Genomic DNA, 15,608 nt, shown 5'->3' on the forward strand with positions numbered 1-15,608 from the left:
CACCGAGGACAAGTGGTTCCCCTCTTTCCTCTGCCATCCTGACATAGTCCCTCTGATGCTTGTCCCATACTCTAGCCACAGAAGGGAACAAAATCGATGACTGGTGGGAGGAAAATGTCCTCTGGGTGATGGTGGCTACTCCCATGCACTGCAGGACCCTAAGGACATTGGCTGCAAGGGCACCAGAGAAGAGAATACCAGCAGATAGTCCAAGGTTTCCAGCTGGAATGGATCCAAGATATGGTTGACTGCACCACTGCCATGAACAAGAGGCCCATGGGCCACATCGCTCACCTGAGGAACAATAGGTATGATAAAATCAGATTAATGGAGTCATAATACAAACTATCTAGACAATGTACAATAATTCATGTAGATCCTGTATAAATAAAATCCATTTTCCCCTGGATATTCTTATGTTTATAATCATTAGTCCCTTTTCTAACAGGATGATTTTATAGTCATATCATATGTTGAGTATTGCAGTTCTCAAAAAGATCCTTAACAATTGTTTATATATGGGATATAAACGTACATCAAACTCTGAACCTTCTTGTGAGGCCAAAGAATTGTCCTGGGGCCAAAGTCTTAACAATTATAAAGAATCATCTGGCTGATTAGTTTCTGAGAAGAAGATTTTTAAAGATTTACCATATATATTCCTTTGTTAAACTTTGACCCCCCATTGTGGCCCCACCCTACCCCCGGGGATCATGATTTTCACAACTTTGAATTTACACTACCTGAGGACGCTTCCACATAAGTTTCAGCTTACCTGGCTGATTAGTTTCTGAGAAGAAGATTTTTAAAGATTTACTCTATATATTCCTACTTAAAACTTCGACCTTCCATTGTGGCCCCACCCTACCCTCGGGGGTCATGATTTTCACAACAATGAATCTACACTACCTGATGATGCTTCCACACAAGTTTCAGCTTTCCTGGCTGTTTAGTTTCTGAGAAAAATATTTTTAAAGATTTACTTTATATATTCCTATGTTAAACTTCGACACCCCATTGTGGCCCCACCCTACTCCTGGGGATCATGATTTTCACGACTTTGAATTTGCACTACCAGAGGATGCTTCCACACAAGTTTCAGCTTTCCTGGCTGATTAGTTTCTGAGAAAAAGATTTTTAAAGATTTACTCTATATATTCCTATGTAAAACTTCGACCCCCCCATTGTGGCCCCACCCTACCCCCGGGGGTCATGATTTTCACAAATTAGAATTAACACTACCTGAGGATGCTTCCACACAAGTTTCAGCTTTCCTGGCTGATTAGTTTCTGAGAAAAAGATTTTTAAAGATTTACTCTATATATTCCTATGTAAAACTTTGACCCCCCATTGTGGCCCCACCCTACCCCCGGGGGTCATGATTTTCACAACTTTCAATCTACACTACCTGAGGATGCTTTCACACAAGTTTCAGCTTTCCTGGTGTTATGGTTCATGAGAAGAAGATTTTTAAAGATTTACTCTATATATTCCTATGTTAAATTTCGACCCCCCATTGTGGCCCCACCCTACCCCCGGGGGTCATGATTTTCACAAATTAGAATCTACACTACCTGAGGATGCTTCCACACAAGTTTCAGCTTTCCTGGTGTTATGGTTCATGAGAAGAAGATTTTTAAAGATTTACTCTATATATTCCTATGTTAAATTTCGACCCCCCATTGTGGCCCCACCCTACCCCCGGGGGTCATGAATTTCACAAATTAGAATCTACACTACCTGAGGATGCTTCCACACAAGTTTCAGCTTTCCTGGTTTTATGGTTCATGAGAAGAAGATTTTTAAAGATTTACTCTGTATATTCCTATGTAAAACTTTGACCCCCCATTGTGGCCCCACCCTACCCCCGGGGGTCATGAATTTCACAAATTAGAATCTACACTACCTGAGGATGCTTCCACACAAGTTTCAGCTTTCCTGGTCTTATGGTTCATGAGAAGAAGATTTTTGAAAATTTCTCGAAAATTTTCATAAATTCCTAATTATCTCCCTTTGCAAAAGGGCGTGGTCCTTAATTTTCACAACTTTAAATCCCCTTAGGCTAAGGATGCTTTGTGCCAAGTTTGGTTGAAATTGACCCAGTGGTTCTTGAGAAGATGTTGAAAATGTGAAAAGTTTACAGACAGACGGACGGACAGACGGACAGACAGACAGACAGACAAAATGTGATCAGAATAGCTCACTTGAGCTTTCAGCTCAGGTGAGCTAAAAACCACAAAACTGGCATTCAGCTACTATCTTCACCATTGTTCCAGCCAGGTGTTGAACACAATCCACAGCATGTCGATGACATCTCCGACAGGCACTGAACAGCTCCATCAGCTTGGACTTGGAGACGATGAATTTGGTTTCTTCCAAAGGATTGTGTACATCATTCCTAAAAAAAAAACCACAAAATAAATTCATATTTATTCTAATTACAAGATTAGCAAATGATGGTAATTTACATCATTTTTTTAAAAATTATAATATGCAGCATTTGTCAATATTTAGACAGAAAAATAACAATTGAGAAATAAATTTTCAAATACATATATCATATAATTTTTATTGTTCCAAGCATACTTACTGATCATCTTGGATTTGGGACTCCTCAGATCCTGTAGAAGATGGCTCATAGACAGACCCATTATCACTGTCTGTCTTGCTGGATTCCTCGCTGCTGCTCAAAGGCTCATTTCTAGCTGGTTCTCTGTCTGGTCTAGGTAGTGGGGGGATATCTGTGCCATTGCATTGGACTCCTATACTTCTAACTCTTGGCCTCATATCAGCTTGTGACTCAGCTATGTTAAGGGCGTTCATAAAAAATAGCGATATTTATCACATAAAATGTTAGCCTTTGAACAATCTTGGTATTCTACTCCAAAAAATTGTTAAACAAAGTGATATTTTATCGATTATACAAATTAAATAATTTGTTATCGCATGAGCAATTTTTGAGTCTCTTGAGAATACCCTGTCACGTGGTACTGCTAAAAATAGATGAACCAGGAATAATACAAAAAAATGCAAAGTGCAAGGGCATAACATAAACAAATATAGTTATTTCTGTTTCTAACTTGTAAAATTCAAAAAAGTGCTGGGAGCTTAAAATATTAAGTAAGAACAATTATTAAATTCAATGTAAACAGTGTATGAACAGCAATTTACAGGGATTTCTCGCAATTAACGCTTATTTATATGAAATGCGTAGCAATTTCATACAGCTCCCGGCACTTTTTGATATAATGGGGATACAAAGGTAAGACATGGAAATTTTCAATATATTTGATCAAGTGTATGCCATTGCACTACTGCATTTTATCTGACCCATTTCACTTTCAGCGTCATTTGCGTGAAATTCAAACGCAACACTGACTAAGATCATGATTTTAATTTTCATTCTTAAAATAATTAAACGCTGTGAATTCACTAAAATAATGTTAAAATGTTGTTTCTGCTCACACCAATCATCATTACAAAATTGTTGAAATTGGAAGAAAAAAAATTTCATCAGTTGCCTTTATTTGGGGGGGGGGGGGGTGTAAGTGTTGAGTTTGTAATTTACACATTTATGTTTCATAATAATTTATGTTACTATGCTGGTGAATAAATTCTTTTAATGTATAATCAGGTTTACTTGTAATTATAATTGATAGTTTAGTACTAATTAAAGAAAGCAAGAAGAAACAATATATCAATATTATCAAGAATTAATTTTAATAATCAACTTTACAAATACTATAATTGAGATTGCTTTTCTGTGACAAACTGTTCAACAAGACTAGTGTTTTCTGATTTTTAGTATTTTTCAGTCATAATGTGGAATTTATGGTAATTGTCAATGACAATTCTTCTTGCACACTACATGTTCTTCTCTTCTGTCTTTTTGTTATTAGGAGGTACATGTAGTCCAGTTGATAAGAAACCCAAAACCTGAAATGATGAATATATATATCAATTTCAAATTTCATTTCAATAGAAATCAATGCAAATTATTATAATAGGTTACATTAGTATCATTATCAATATGATATTAAAAAACAACAAACTATACATGAAGTTGAAGTTAGTGAGTAAAAGAAATATTTATATAGTACCTACTTTTTAATCAACATCCCAACAAGTGTTTTCAGTGGACCATCTACTGCATAAGTATTAAACCCTGAAAATGAATAATGTGTCATAAATAGCAAGCTATTGTGTAAAAGATAACATGAAAATGAAACATTACTCTATTATTGGGCATATTAATGGCGGTTTCAATTTCAGTGATATTACAACAGGCATAATCAAATGTTTATTCTTTAAAATGTGTGGAAATTCAGTTTGAACACACTTTAATTTTGTCTTATATAAAATTAATTAGATCTTCATAAAAGAAGGCTGAATAAAATAACACATTTCGATTTACTTAAACAACATTACAATCTTGTCTATAATCATCATATTATCATTCCAGATCCTCACAGTAATCTTTGTAGTGCTAGGCACATACAGTGTTTGGCCATGGACTTTTTATTGTGTACTTTGAGCATGGCGGAAATGCGATCTAATATTATCGCGATATGAGACCAGTAAAAAGCTACACTGAGCCTCAATGTTCTTTATGATCAAAAATAGCGAAACGCAGAACAATTACTTTGCCTGACTGAGTCACCAAACTGATGTTTGAACACAATATTACATGAAAAACAAATGTAAACAAGTAAACATAATCGAAGCCGAGGAATTTCACTTCGTTTCCGTTCCATCCCACAAAATTAAATAATATAAAACAATATCTAGGGGAAGTACAGATAAATCCTACCTTGTTCAGTTGAATTCTATGCCGATTTCTGTCCACGCTGGTTGTAAACGAGTTTAATTCCGAGATATATCACTGAATTCCACATGTTTATTCTGATCACAGCTGCAAGCGCCGATGTGACGTAGTCAGCCGCGACACATCATCAGAGGACTTAGGAATTTCATGATTTCACGAGATATAAAGAATAGTTTATCTTTTTATTTCAGTACACCTTTCTTGAACCATTCAAACTTAATAAATTAATCATATTCATTTTGGTAGATGTTTGTTAATTACCGAAATACCCATATCTCGTAAAATCTCATGAATAAGGGGCGGGGTTATGCAAATTTTTCTAAATCACACGTGGTAGAATTCTTAGACCTTCCTTAACATAGCTGAGGAGTCTAAAAAATTGCCACAAATGTATTAGAGTTATATGCCCAGCATGCTTAATGTATCACTTTTTAACATTTAGATTAATAGATAAAGTGGCTAATTGTATGATACACAGACTTGAAATTACAGTTTACATTTAATTCATTAAAATATATGCATTTTCTGCTACAACGATTAATTCTTTGTTAAAAATACCAAACGTACATGATACTTACTAGAGATACACATATATGTTTACATACACAGATTTGTGAATTCCTGCAACTTACCTTTTTCTTTCATCTTTGCACCGACTTGAATTTTCATGCTTCGTGTTCCAACTTTCACTGGTGCTGGGGTCTGGCATGCAATTGAGGAAGTAGCAACTTTTTCAGGTTCCTAAACATAAAATTATGTTTAGGCCTAAAAAAAAAGTTGTTTGTTTCGGGTAACCCGACCTAACCTACAAAAATGGCCCGATCCTACCATTTTTAGATGCCTGATTTTATCCGACTGTGAATTTTATCTTATTTCCAATAAAAAAAACGTTTTATATGTTATATGTTTATAACGTTATTAATATGAAACAAACAAACATTCTTAGGATTCAGGCGAAAAAAATAAATAAAATTAAAAAAAATCCCCACCTACCTAACCTAATTTTTTCCTCAGTGTTACCCTAAACACACTATTTTTTTTTTTAGGCCTTCAGTTAGCAACTTAGCATGCCATATTTCTATTTCTAAAAAGAAAATGCTAGTTACTAAATTTATCTATAAACTATTTCAAACTTTTAGTCAATAATAAATATGAGAATCACTGTAGCATTAATAGCAATAATAAACATGCAGGATAAACTCTTCACTTAATGACCTATGTTTTAACAGATCAGAAATCAACCGATAGCTAAGATAGCTGCTTTATATTTGTATTCACCAAAGCGGGATCTTCTTGGTCATTACAAGTGTGCTGTATCTCATGATGTGAAGATGGAGTGTTGTTTTCTTGCAGCAGTTCTGACAAAATCTGAAAGAGATGCACATAAAATTTAATAATATTTTGTTTGTGGTGTTATAATTATTTAAAGCATCATTTGAAATCATGATTATTTAAATACAATGGTATAAAGTCATGGTTCTATTGATCCCGTATTATAAATGGCGATTTGGATTCGCCTCCAATACCAGTTACATATATAAACGAGGAAATTCGAACTCATAATGCAATATGGCATAAAATCGGAAACAATTTACTGATTATTACATTTTGTTTTTAATCAACTTACCCTCAGTTTTGCGCGCTTTGCGTGAGCCCCGCGTTCCTGTGTTGGCGCAGACAAGGAAGGACTCGGACACGCAATGAACGCCTCATTCAGCTCGTCTCTCTTCCTCTTTGGATAAATGGAAGGGACCGATCCAGGAACCAATCGTTTTTTTCGTAGGGATGCCAAAATCCTTCATAAGAAAATGCTGCTGTTCGTAACACTCCTCATTAAAATGTTCGCTACATATCACAGTATACTGCGATGGTCCAGTCCCATCTTCGCCAGCCAAGGGTTTTCGGTCCACTTTGCTCCACATAAACCCTTGGCGGATTTCATTACGAAAACTCGGTGACAAGCGTTTTATGATTGGCTGCAGCTGGGAGTAGTTGATCCAATCGCAGTGCTTGTAAATAAAAACTTTAAAGGCCGAACATTTTTACCGGGTGGTAAATCTCAGGTGAGGGCGGGGCTTAATTATTAGAGGTGTGAAAGCCTCCGGGGCTTGCAGTCTATCTGTGGTCGTGAACGCTGCTAATCGCTATACACAGGAAGCAAATTAATACACAGGAAATAAATAATTAGTCAGAATTGGTCTTAGTTTATTTGTTCTAATGACCATACGAAGCGATTTTATACGGAAATGGTATGTATCGTCCGAATTTTCTCTAAGCACACGTGTGTAAAGCACAATTGAAAAAATGCAGTAAATCAATTCTGCTATAAAAGTATAACTCAGTACACTGTGTTTAGCACTTGACATTGTTTCAAAAATTAATTTTAACAATTATAATAGTATAAGAAAACCATACGACCGGTAAGAATGTGGAATGTAAAGACAGCCATTATACGTCGAAAATTAATGGAATTTCTTTTTCCATGGAGTGACGTTTACACACACCAACTTCTTACCAGTAAATATAGCTTTAGTAGCATATATTGTACGTTTGTTGTAAAAAGAAAATTTGATATGTTTTGGAGCTGTCTATGCATTTTCGTGGAATTTATTAGGTCACACACATTCAACATAATTCAAATATAAATTGTGCGTATTTACAATCACTGAATAATTATTTTTCATAACCAATTTTAATACTGGTAATGTTTAAAAATCAATTTTCAATTCCCCCTTTTAATACATGACGGAAGATATCAAAGATAATGTTGTTAATTGCTAGTTAACAGAAATCCGCGGACCTGGCCAGATCACGCTCGGACGATCACGTCAATCAAACTGGGTGCTATTGTTTCAAACTTGATTGACAAGCGGCATCATTTTGAAGTTTGTACAGGTAAAAAAGGGGGCGTTTGTAAAATGTTCGGCCTTTAAACGAAAACACATGTGTGATCTTTGGTAAAACATTCGGTGCTTTTAACAAGTTGAGGCACAGGTTCTCGAGTACAGTGTCTCCCCAACGATGGTCTAACCAGATCGCATTATACATAGTTCTGCAAACTTGTCAAGGCTCGCGTGAATGCATGGGAAGTAAACATGGCGAATGTAGAAGTTGCCTGTCCTGTTAGTATATTCGTTCCTGCTTATGGTTATTGCTTTTAAAGGTTCAATGAGCTCTGTTTTATTTTATTTGTTTGGTTCGCATTATTCACGACAACGATACCTGGTTTTATGGCATGAAAGCTTTCATATAAATCGGCGACTTTTTCCCTCCCGGTACAGATCATTACAAAACACTATGAACAGGCACGTAGCATCAGGGGGGGCCAGGGGGGCCTGGCCCCCCCACTTTTTCTCGCAGCAACAATTTTTTTCAAAATTTACATATAAAAAAATGAATTATAATGAGTTGCCCCCCCCCCCCACTTTTTTGGAAGTAAGTAAGAAATTGATATGAAAATAAGGAAATGAGGAGTCAAATTGTAGTTACCCCCCCCCCCCCCCCCACGGATTAGGATTTTGAAGATTTTTGGAAACTTTAAATTTCCTTTTTTTTTTTTTTTTGCTTGTCAACATTTTTTGGATGGGTCTGCCCCCCCCCCCCCCACTTTCAAAAACGATGCTACGTGCCTGATGAATAAAACATTCCGTGCTTTCCCATGGTTAAAACTTAATTCGTATTTAATAGCATCGTTAATTATGTTCCGATATTCGGTAGTCAACATGTTTTCAAGTTGTATTAATGCCGTAGTGTATATAAAACCCGTTGTTTAATTCGATTAAAATGTAAATATGCAAGGGGCGCAACTCAAGTTGCTCGCTAGATAGCGCCACCACATCACCGAGTTTTCGTAATGAAATCCGCCAAGGGTTTTTGGGGAGCAAAGTGGACCGAAAACCCTTGGCTAGCGAAGATGGTCCAGTCCAGTCCGCCCTGATGAGTTTCACAAAACGAGTCCATGCAGCCCTCTGACGTTCATCCTTGGGAAAGGAATGCACCGATACATCGTCCGTCTCCCTCTTACTGCATCCTGCTATTACACACATACGTCCCTTGCTTTTCCCACTCAACCTGAGAATTTCTTCAAAGTGTTTACATTCAAAATAGCGCCAAAGCTGTGTTGAAACGTCACATCCGGAAACAGCTTGTTTTCGATGTCGTAAAGGTGTGAAAGAATGTCAGACATGTCGGCCCAACGACACCTCGGCCCAACAACACTTCGGCCCCAGGACACCTCGGCCCAGACGGGTCGGCCCAAAATTTGAGGATTGGCTGTTCGTTCGCCCTAAAACGCGCTCGCCCTTGACGCCGTTCGCTCTAGTTTCCGTTCGCCCTAGGTCCGTTCGCTCTTGACGCCGTTCGCACTGGGTCCGTTCGCCTTATTTTTATATAGGATTAATTTATTTGTTGTGTATTCTGATCAATTTAAACATTATGAAGATATATATCAATTAATGAAAATAATACCACTTCTATAAATAATGACCATTTGACTTACGGTGGCATAACGTTACGAAAACTTGTGAATTGATTTATTTTATTTTTTTAATGTTACTAAATTTAATTTTCTTATGTATTTATTTTGTAATTATAATAAATTTTACCTCATAATATAACCGTATCATAATTATGAAATTTGTGGTTTTTGACGATGAACCTATATATCAGAGAGCAGTCTTTGCATAGTTACAATTAAAAAAAAAAAACATGTACAGTTGCTGTATATAACTTTAAAAAGGATATACCGCTACATGCTTGTCTCCCCATACACAGTTATAAATAAGTATGCAGACTAATTGTGCACCCGCCCGTTATGATTGCTCTGGAAATGCGTCATATTAGATAACAATGGAGCTTTGAATCAAATTACGACTTCAAATAGAACCAGGTGTAGTTTTCCTATGCTATGACAATGTATGTAATGTATACGCCAATAAACTACTACTACATATAAAATTATACACAAATTTGTGATTGATCAAGCTATATAATTCACATAATCTCTTATGTTATTTATCAATAATACGTACACATATTTATAGCTATTAAACTTAATTTACTCAAGGTATATGTTTATATCTTATGGCGTTATGTATCTCCTTTAGAGATCAAATGATTGCGGTACGTAAATTCTTCAAAGATACATTGTAGAATAGGTGATAATTATCAACTAAGCTTCTCAATGAACCAATTAAGGTCTCAATTTCTTTAATTGTTTAAGAAAAAACACCAAGCGGATCATAATAAAAACAAGACGACGGTTATCGACAATTAACGGCAATATAATCTTACAATTATTGTATTGTTTATTAGTCAACAGCTGTTTATACCAGGTACGTCTTTTTTGATGAAGGAAAAACATAGAATATACGAATAATTAATAAAAGTTAATAAGTTTTCAGTTATTAAGGTAAATGAAATAACTTATAATGTGGTTTATTAATAAACAAGGAGCGAACGAGGTTTAGGGCGAACGATAATTTGGGCGAACGATAATTAGAGCGAACGGACTTAGAGCGAACGGACTAAGGCGAACAGGTGGATAGGGCGAACGAACCCGATACCAAATTTGAGACACCTCGGCTCACGTAAAAGACATCTCGGTTCAAGCAAAATTCAAACAAAAATATTTGATTTATATGTTTTTATTTTATTAACATATATATTTTATCAAAATATTACATATCAAAGACGTGTAAAAGAAATTGAATTAATAAAAAAAATGACCATTAAGTTCTAATTGTTAAGCAAACAAGAAAGTAAAATTAAGAAAATGATGACAATTTCGACAACGACAACGACACTAATAGTTCAACAAACAAGAGGATGCAGCACTTTCCTTTGGAGTCGCAAACGCGTGTCACGGGTGACAATGAATATTTAATTACGAGCAGTTAATTATGAGACGATTATCACCAAAGTCCATATATATCCTTTCAATGATTACAACCCCATATCAGATTTACAAAATCGTCAGAGAAACAACACATCATGACATTTCATTTCATTAAATACGCAAAATATTTTTATTGTGTCCACTTTCTGGTCAATCTTTGTAGATTTAATAAATTTATGAAAATATCTAAATATTGCAATCTTTAAATCCTAGATTTAACATTATAATATATATATTTCAAGTTTGTCATCAATTCCTGAAATTTCCGATCTACAAAATTCACATATTCTATTATTATTGTAGTGAAAAAAGTTAAGTAATAAGATTTCGACAACCTTAAAGTCATAAAATTTCTATTGGCTGTTGACCAAAAAAAAAAAAAATGAGACGCGTGACCATCCAATGAAACAATACAAAGGTTTGATTGACAGGTTTAGTCATACATGTATGCAAGTGTGACCCGCTGTCCGAAGTTATGCGCGCTTATTGTACATATCGATGTAAATTTAAAAACAATAGACATGACCTTTTCACTAAAAGTTGATTTAGGTTTGTTTCTATCTAACCTTCCACATAAAAAAAAAAAATTATGGACTTTAAATGAACTTTATTCATTAATGTTGTGTTATAACGATATACTAACCATTCAGTGTTGATTAAATATTGTATTGTTTATTAGTCAACAGCTGTACAGCTCATAGACATATACAATTAATATACACATGTTATAATACATATACTGGTCACTTGAAAAAGGCAAGTTTATACATGAAGTTTTCTGATTACAAAAGCATTCTTAATATATTTACCTAAATTGCACAAATCCTTTACATTTTGTGTTGACAATAATAGAATTAATTTAAAGACAGAGGGTTTAATATAATAAAACTTCTTAAGGAATTTTTCTCTTAAGTTACAGTAATAGGGACATTTCAATATAAAATGATATTCATCTTCTATATCTAAAGTACATAGAGGACATAAACGTCTTTGTAATGGAACATTGTTATATCTGCCAGTTTCGATGGTAAGACAATGGGATGATAATCTTAATTTACATATAAGTTTCTTATATTGTAAAGGAATTCTTTTTGTTAGATATGACTGCAAGGTACAATGATCAACTAAATATCTATAGATTGTACATTTGGAAGAGGCATTTATGTCAGCTAGTAAAGACTGTTTAAAATTATCAAAAATACGTTGCTTGGCGATCGTTAAAATAATTTCTGGCTTTTCAAAAAATTGGTTTTCCCATAAGTTCATTAGCCCAATACTTGTTAACATATTCTTGATCTCTGCAGCCCAGTTTTTACATTTGTTTTTACCTAAAGTTTCATTATACATATTAACATAACATGAATTCAAAATGCAATTTCTTGATGATAAAAGTTTCATCCAATATCTTAAAATACGTATTTTTCTGATACATTGCAGAGGCATTCTGCCCAATTCACAATAAATAACTGCATTAGATGTGCCCCTTTTAACATTAAGTATGTTTTTACAATAATTAAGATGAATTTTTTCTATATCTGGGGCAGAATGAAAGCCCCAGACTTCACAACCGTAGTAAGCAATGCTTCCTACATAAGTGTCAAAAAGGGACAAAAGCGTAGTAAAATTAAGACTCATATTACAACATTTCCTTTTCAGTGCAAAAAGCGCCTTCATACATTGTAATGACAATTGTTTCTGCGTAACATGAAATTTGCCATTGTAATTCAACAAAAGTCCTAGATAACAAAAACTGTTCACTACTTCAATTTGTTCACACTTATAAAACCACACATCTTCTGTTCGCAAAATTCCCCCATTTCTAAAAACCATTATTTTTGTTTTGTTTACATTAACCGTTAACGACCATTTCTCTGTATAATTTTCTAAAGTATTCAACATTGACTGTAAGTCAGCAGCAGACTGAGCAAAAATAACCATGTCGTCTGCGTACATCAGTAAAAATAAGGATAGCTCTTGTAATTCATTTGGAGTATTTCCATTGCTTAAAAATTCCATTTCGCAATCATTGACATAAAGGGAAAAAAGGAGAGGGGAAATTATTTCCCCTTGTAAAACACCAAGATTATTCACAAAAAAATCTGATAACTTACCATCTAATAAAACACAAGACTTAATATTATTATAGAGTGAACGTAAAATCTTCAGAGGTTTACCTCTGATTCCATACATTGAAATTTTATTCCACATTTTAACCCTATCCACTGTGTCAAAGGCACGCTTGAAATCTACGAAGCCGCAATACAATCTACATTTTTTCGAGAGATATTTGTTCACAATTGTTTGTAATGCAAAAATGGCATCAACAGTACTATGAAATGGTCTAAACCCGAACTGTGCGTCTGTAATAACATCATTTCTCTCGGCCCATGACATAAATCTCTTATTCAAAATTGAAGTAAAAAGTTTTGTCATACAACTAATTAAACTAATTCCTCTATAATTGGCAGGATCAGTTGTCCCACCCTTTTTATATATTGGTACAATGAGAGACTCACACAGTATATGTGGAAAATGACCTGTTGTAAACATAGCATTAAAAATTGTGTGTACAAAAGGTACCAAAATATCCTTGAATTCAATGAAATATTCATTAATTATACCATCCAGTCCATGACTTTTACCTGGTTTTAAAGTCTTTATAGCATCTTCAATTTCATTTAAAGATATGTCACTTTCTAATTCTTCAAAAATTACTTCTTTTTCACCTACGACCATGTCATTTCCCACGGCTGTATGATCAATACAAGAAAGGGATTTGAAATGATTGTGTAAATCTACAAGTGAAACATTTACTTTGTTAACTTTTCTCCTACTAAATTTCGAAAAAAATACTTTAGGATTAGATTTCCTTATTGTTTCTAATAAATTGCCCTCTTCATTAAGATATTTTCTCTTGATTCTTCGTTCCAATATTTTATATTGCCTTTTACTTGATTTTAATAATTCATGATTTTCCAAAGATTTACTTTTGTTAAAGTCAGCTAGCGCTTTACGATAAATATCATATAATCGCTTACATTCAGCAGTAAACCATGGTCGGTCATGTCTAGGTTCAACATTATCTATTTGTCTACTACTCTTATTGACATGACGAGGACTGGGTACCTTATGAAAGTCAGACATAAGAAAAGACAATTCATTTACAAAAGTTTTGACACCGTTTTCTAACCCTGTATTACTAGATAAATCATTCTGTACTAAACATTCCTCTAATCTATACACATTTTGCTGCAGTGACAATTTACTATCATTTACTAAATCTTCCTTCCAGCGATATCTTACGTGATCATGACTACTGAATGAATTCCCTTCTGACTGATTCAATGCTATGTTTATACCCGTTCTTAGTTCGATGTGCAATGGTGCGTGATCAGAATAAGTGTTAAAATTACAAACTATGAACTTATAAAAGTAACTAAATATGTCAGGTGTGCTCAATACATAATCAATAACACTACATCCATTGGCACCACAATATGTAAAATCGTTAGCCATATTATCTACATGTCTGCCATTTAGAATTCGTAACCCACTTTCAATACACATCTGAATCAACTTAAGCCCATAGGCATTCACTGCTTTGTCTGGACACACACGGTCACTTAATCTATCGTCCTCCTTGTAATTACAGATAGGTGATATAAAATCAGAGATTTGTTCATGTACATTATCACATTCAATATAATCATTTAACACCGAGCACCTGCTATTCAAGTCTCCGACAATAATTACTTTACCTTTCTCGGAGTATTTAGCAATTTGATTCTCTAATTCATAAAAAATATCACAGTTATATTGTTTGAAAAATGAGGATTTATCCGGCGGAATATAGATACAACATATGTATAAACATTCATTAGACTCTATTACATCACCGTTAATCTTTAGCCAGCAAATTGTGTCGAAAATAACATCAGTTATTGTAATATGTTTCCGAAACTCATCCCTTATACATAATGCCATCCCACCTCCTTGTTTAGATCTAGAAAGTGATCTTGGTATGAATCTACATGTAAACCCCGGTACATTGAAATCAAATTCATTCTCTATCCAACATTCAGACAAAAATATAACATCGTATGTACATATAAAGTTTAAAAAAGCAGGGTCGTTAAGTTTTTTCTCGAGTCCCCCATTAATGTTCCAACTAAGCAACTTTAACTTAAACTCACTCTCTGTACACGTTGGTCCCTGGCCCTCTTGTCTGTCCTAACTGGATCCTACCCTCGGGCGTTTGCGATCCTGGCGGTGGCTAGGTGACACAGTGGGTTGATGCGCGGGTTAGTCGCGTCCTTCGCTCGGTGTATACTCGATTCCGTCGATAAAAAGTCTGTCCCGCATCAACCGTACTCTCTGGTTCCGTCTGCGCGCTTCCCGCATCACTGGAAACAGGGCTCTTCTGCGCTGGTCGATTTCGACAGGAAACTGTTCCTGAACATAGAAGTTGGTCCCCTTCAGAGTTTTTGGAGCCTGCTTTCTCACCAACTCTCTGTCCTTAAAGTGCGAGAATTTGGCGACGATATTGCGTGGTCGCGCATTTGAGCTAGAAGGTTTTCGTCCAATTCTGTGCACTCTTTCGAAATTAATATCTTTCTAATCATCTGATCATACTAATTTTAAATATAATGGTCATGTGCGCGTCTTGTACGAACATTTTGATGCTAAATATCATCTGACAATTTTATCACATTGAGCAGCAATTCAATATTTCATGTCGTTGGTCATTATCTTCAAAAGAGAGATAGAAAGAAGAAATCAATGAATCTGCCCCAATTTTTTTTTTTAGTAGAACCTAAAGTTTCATTGGACCGAGGTGTCCCTTACATGGGCCGACTTGTCAATAAATTTGGGCCGACCCGTCTGGGC

General features: G+C 35.0%; 1 pseudogene; it reads right to left on the bottom strand.

Annotated features, from left to right (window-relative positions):
- The window catches only part of LOC128176964 (uncharacterized), a 30,444-nt pseudogene that overhangs the window by 5,960 nt on the left and 8,876 nt on the right, over positions 1-15,608 (bottom strand).

This window comes from Crassostrea angulata, chromosome 3 (genome assembly GCF_025612915.1).
Source record: "Crassostrea angulata isolate pt1a10 chromosome 3, ASM2561291v2, whole genome shotgun sequence".
NCBI lineage: Eukaryota > Metazoa > Mollusca > Bivalvia > Ostreida > Ostreidae > Magallana > Magallana angulata.